The following is a 6,045-nucleotide window of genomic DNA, read 5'->3' on the forward strand; positions in this document are numbered from 1 at the left end:
ATGGGAGCCTGGAGGAGACTGCAGGGCTGCAGAGAAGTGAGCAGGGAGCCCAGGCGGGCTGGCGAGCTTCCTTCTCTGCTGTTCCTGCCTCAGGCCTGCTGTTTTTAGGCTCTGGGCCCCCTGCCCTGCCCTGCCCCCGGTGCTCCTTGTCTCCAGCTCTTTTGTCTTGCCGATCTCCTTCCTGTGTATTCGAGGTGCCCTCTGCCCGGTGGCCCGGGCCCCCTAAACGCCTCCCGCCTGCGGTGCGCCCATCGCTGCCTGTTGGCCGTCTCACTGCTGCCCTGCTTGTGCAAAGCTGCGCTAAGTGGCTGTGCCACTGCAGCCTTACACAATACTTGCACGCTGCCGCTGGTTACACAGGCTGCATGCACGTTCGAGGCAAGTTAGTATTAATTATACAGGTGTCATGGGCCTCTGTTTTTGCTACATAACAGTTTATCTTAAAGGAAACTTCAGATCGTACGAGCCACTTTCAGCTAAGTACCAGATAAGTACTGGCATCCTGTAGCTGAATGCCAAGTGGAAGAGATAACAGCAGAAAGGGTGATTATCATAAAATGTGTCTGTTTTCTTCGCATCTCCATTCCACCAGGTTACATGAAAATACCTCTCATCAGCAGAATGAATTCAGCTCTGCCATCAGGCTGTGGCCTCTAAATTTAAGGGAAAATATTCTCTGTCTCTCCTGATGTAGCTCTTCCATTTTATTATTATTATTTTATATATATATAATTTTTTTTTTAACAAATTACTACTTATTGGCTTAGATAGCATGTAACAATAACCTTCCGCAGATTGGTGGTATTGCCCGTGTTTGAGAAACACACCTAGGGGGTAGGCCTTGCAGGGAAGGAAAACCCTAGATTATTACAGCCATAACAGCTACTGATTTGGTTACTCTTTATGAAGCTGAGAGTCTGCAGTTCAGTCACATTTCAGAACAAGATAATACTAAAATTTGAATCTGAGGCTCCTCCAGCCCAGCAAGTGTCTAATCATCAAACTCTAAGTTATACAGAAGGATTTCTTTTTTATCAATGATAGTTAAGTCCTATTCCAGGTTTTGTCATTCATTTTCAAAATGTGTCTCTTTTTCTAAAAAATAAATAACTCTGAAATAACATTTCCACTTGACATTCTTCTTCCCAGAACGAAATAAAATAATAATTTGCATATCTGTTTCATAACCTGCATTTATCAAACTGTGTTAAACTCTGCATCTTCACATTATATCTTAGAAAATAACTTTTAACAATATAGATTTCTCTATTTCATGGTCTGTTAAGCACTAAGAAATACAAAAAGAGTCACCTGTTCAAATGATGTTGTCATATCCTTGTATTCAATATAGTGAGTCAGCATTACCTGTTTTATTTGATTTCGCTTGACTCAGGGTGTTATGATTTGCCTCTAAAAACTGAAGACATAATATGAGATTGGTGGAGGAGAAGAAAAAGATGCCAGAAGCTGAATGATTTAGCAGACTTATTTCAGATTTAGCCTTGCTACTCTCTATCAGATTTCTTATCATTTTTATCAGCTAGATAGTCATCATAAAGTAATTAATATTACTAAAATGTGCAAATATAACCTCTGATGAGATGACTGGCTAGTGGATGAGAGGAGAGCAGTATTTATCCTACTTTTCATGCTATCTCCTAGAACTTCATGTTCTGGAGCCTGGAGAAGATGCATAAGCCTGGAGAAGAAAAGGCTCAGGTGTGCTCTTTTCAATGTGCACAGATGCTTAAAGGGAGGGATTAAAGAAGATGGAGCCAAAGTCTTCTCAGTAGTGCCTGGTGGCACAAGAGGGAATAGGCACAAGTTGAAATAACAAGAAATACCATAAGAACATACGAAAAGCTTATGTACTATGAGGACTGTCAAACACTGGAACTTTCTAATGTCTTTATGCTTTTCTAGAAACTGTGAACAGCTCACCTTTTTTTTTTTTTTTTGTCCTCTGATTACAAAATTGATTATTTCATCTTATCTGTTGCAATCAGTGCTCTCTTTTGAAATTCATCTTAGTTTTTTTTTTTTTTCTGAACATTTCTTCATGCTGACAAAGAAAAAAGTAATTTTGAATACTTTTTCTGTCATGTTCTAGCATGTCTGCTTCTCTTCTTGTTCTGCACAAATACAAAAAGTCTGTTGTATCACACAGGTCATTAATGAAAATACTGATGCTGTAGACCCTGGGAGAAAAATAAAATAAAATGATAATAATAATAAAGAAGATACATCTCAAAATATCCCTTACTTTTGGCAGTAAACTAATGAGACATGGTCATGGAGAGAAAGGCATAGTTAGGCATAACTTTAGAAAAAAAAAAAGATTCTGAGATATAATATAAAAAAAAAAAAAAGATGATTGTGGATGCCCCATCCCTGGCGGTGTTCAAGACCAGGTTAGGTGAGGCCCTGAGCAACCTGATATAGTGGGTGTCGCGCCTGCCTACGGCATTGGGGTTGGAACTAGATGATCCTTTAGGTCCCTTCCAACCCAGGCCATTCTATGATTCTATGATTCTATGAGATCATTTCAGATAGGTTTTCAAGATGGCTAACCAATTCGATAAGTCTATGTTACATGGAAGTACTCTAACTTATAATTTCTGAAGTTTTGGATGAGCTTTTACTCACATTTTTTACTCATGCTACTCATGTAGCACAGTAGCGTCCAGATATTTGGAGTTGCTCTTTCTAAGGAAGATTTCTGTAAAAAAAAGGTAAATCTTTTGGCATCATCATGGATGGATATCCTTGTTCAGTGCCTAATAAAACACTATGATTGTTCTTTGGCTGACTTTTAATATGCTTAAGAAGTCACCTCTTGTTACTATTGATGCCTTTCTGAATTTCATTTTTATCTTGTCTTTTCTAACTTTGCTTCTATTTATTTTTTCTTGATCTTGCTGAGGTGTTATATAGAAAATATTTCCTTTCTTTGTAAAACAATGACAATGTAATGCAGCTTTTCTGAACTTCATGCCTGTTCTATGTATGTCATTCAAATTCAGCTATATTCCAGTCTGCTATGTTACCTCTGCGTATGTTCATGCATACTTCTGTATGCATTTAAAAAAAACACATATGTACAGGAATGACAACAAATATAACTAGAATTACATTTTTCAGTTTAGTAAATCTATATTCAAAAAGGTGAAATTACCTTCACATTTTTCATTAAAAGCCCAGAGTTTACTAATATCAGGTATTACAGGGGAATGCATTTAATTAATCTTTTTTACAAAATAAGCATGCATAACAATGAATTAGTTTCAATGTTTCTAATTTCAATCTATAAAATAAGATGTCAGTTTCTCAACTGTAATTACTTACTTTAGTAACAATCATTACCTAGACCTGAAAATTTGTAGTATGAAAGCAAAGTCTCCCAATGAGATTTTATTGCAAGAATTTGAGAGATCCTATTTCTTATAGTAATGTGATTGATTTTCTTGAAGTGCCATCTTTCTCACACAATCTTCTGTAAAAATACCTTCACTGTATAAATATCAGTAGGAAGATAAATCATGTCTTTTTATCTCTATTGTTACTGTGAAGGTTTGGGATTTTTATTTTTATTTTTTTTCTGATAGGTTAGTCAGGAGTTAAACACAGCTAAACAAATAAGACAGCCAAAAAAACAACTATAGTTTAGTTGTTTCTTCAGATACACATATTCATCATTACGTACCTTGAAAAGTCAAAGTCAAGCATACTTCATCCAGTAAAGAGGCAGTATATGATTTTTATGGGACCAAAAGAAGAAAAAGAAAGAAAAAAGAAAAAAAATAAAACACCAAAAAGCAAAAAGCAAACTGTAATATAATATATTGAAAAGGGAGATGAATGATTTTCTTATTTTGTATTTATAAATGAAATATAGCAAATAAGTGAGCATTGTTTATATATGTATTTGATTAGTGTTCTATTTTTGTCACAGAGATTACAGAATTACTCTAAAATTCATACAAGAAAAGGTGAGGCATAACAGGCATCAAAAATATAGAACAAGTTTATCAGATGAATGTATGTCAACTTTACAAGAAAAGCACAGTAGATGCAAAAGAACTGTGGTTTTGAGCACCTGAAATATAAGCTCCAACTCACTACAATATTTAAAAAACATTTTTTTTTGTCTTTACAGCAACTCAGGCTTTAATGTGATTTTGTATTTTTTATTTTTATTTATTTATTATTTTAACCTAGAGACACCACAGTTTTTATATAAAATTGCTTCCTTTCAGAAATTTAATTTTATGCAATATGTTGAAGGTAAAAAACAAAGGGCCATCTAGTCTACAGTTTTCAGACTTCTTTTTCTACAGAAGTTTAAGCAAATAGTATGTTAGTTGATATGCATTGTATCTGTATTTCTCTTCTGGTCTTTATCACTATATTCACACATTCAATCATTTCAAATGCTTTTCACATTTGAAATCAGGATATTTTTCACGTATTGCTACATTTTGTTCTTAATTCTGCCATTGCTTTTCCCTACAATTTTAGTGAGTTAATGCAATTAACACTCACCTTCTCTAGAACAATGTTCATGTTTTCTTGTCAGGATGAGAACAGCATTCTCATCTTGTGATGCATACTGGAAATATATAAAAAATAATGTTTATATTATAAAATATATGCAAATAGATAAAGTCAGAAATGGAGTGGCAGAGGTGAAGCAGGAAACAATGAAGTTGTTTAAGGAATATTTTCTAGTCCTATATCCTCAGAACACTGGATTTAAGTCAGTCCTTTAATATGATTTCATGTCAAGATTTAATTTAAATTTAAGAGATACTGTTCTTCCCTTTATTTAATCATAAATGATATCTTGTGAGTAGAATATAATAGTAAAGAATTGAGAAATGAAACTCAGAAAGCTGTGAACAGTGTAGGAAAAAAAAACTGTCTTAGAAATAAAGAATAATGGGAAAAAAAAAAAACACAAAAGAAATATGTAATAGATTTTTTTAAAGCTTTCAGTAAGGCCTCATTAGTAGTTCTTTTCTTCAAAAAGTTATGCAAAGAATTGCTGCATTCTAAACCTTCTTTCCATAGCACAATATCACTAAAAAGATAAAATACTGTTCATATGTATTATTTACATATTAAAACATGTAAATTATGTATCAAATCATAACTCAACAAATGAAAGTACATAGTGTTTATAGTTCATTGTGTATCAAGCTGTAGCAACTTGACAATGGAGTTGATTAAACTTAGGTCAAATCCTATGGTCATTTGGCTTATGCTACTGAAGTCTCCGAGACTAATTAACCTGAGAAGTATAATTAGTGTCATCTGAGGGTCTTAAAGTGAAACATTTAAGAGGAAGAAGAAAAAAAGAGGTTGAGTTTGAACATGTATAAAGTTCTATAAGTATTCTAAATATCTTCAACAACATGTCTTTTCATCTTTAATCCAGTGAAAGCTCTTTCTGTGCTGTAGCTTTTAACCATATAAACCCCCAATAATGACAAATATAACTTGCTCTGACTGCAAAATATCTTTACTGCTAAAATCCTGTATCAGCCATGTCATACTTGCTGAACGTATTTACATTGGTGCATCACTGGCCCTATTAGCCCATTTAAACAAACAAACAAACAAACAAAAAAAAAAAAACCTGTCTGACTAGGTGTTTTAATCACAGCACACTCCATGGAGAGTCACAAGTTATATTTTACCCTGAAAAGGAAAAAAATAATATTCTCCCCTACTAAGGCATCTACAGATTAGGGAGACTGGGTCTCCAGTAATTGCTCCAATGAAAATTTAAATACAGTTTATAAAAAGTCAAGTGATCCAACAGAAAAGACAGAGGACAGCAGAATATCATATAGTTTTTTAGTGAAAGCATGATCAAAGAAGATGGATCTTGCACATTTGCCTGTCTTCAGGCAAAACTTCTGTATACTGAGAGGATAGAGCAATCATTATGTTATTGGGCTGCTGATGTACTTTTTCTATTCTACAATTCAAAAATTGTAGCTATTCCATGTCATTTGAGAAAAGATTTTGGTAGTGGATTTT

General features: G+C 34.2%; 1 long non-coding RNA gene across 1 annotated transcript; it reads right to left on the bottom strand.

Annotated features, from left to right (window-relative positions):
- Positions 1-2,070: 2,070 nt before the first annotated feature.
- On the bottom strand, positions 2,071-3,731 carry LOC118251700 (uncharacterized). Its single transcript, XR_004779908.1, has 3 exons — positions 3,704-3,731; positions 2,647-2,719; positions 2,071-2,198 (listed from the first exon to the last, which is right to left on the bottom strand). It is a non-coding gene; the product is annotated as an uncharacterized LOC118251700 (long non-coding RNA).
- Between the last annotated feature and the right edge of the window lie 2,314 nt (positions 3,732-6,045).

The sequence above is a fragment of the Cygnus atratus genome, chromosome 4, assembly GCF_013377495.2.
Source record: "Cygnus atratus isolate AKBS03 ecotype Queensland, Australia chromosome 4, CAtr_DNAZoo_HiC_assembly, whole genome shotgun sequence".
In the NCBI taxonomy this organism is placed as follows: domain Eukaryota; kingdom Metazoa; phylum Chordata; class Aves; order Anseriformes; family Anatidae; genus Cygnus; species Cygnus atratus.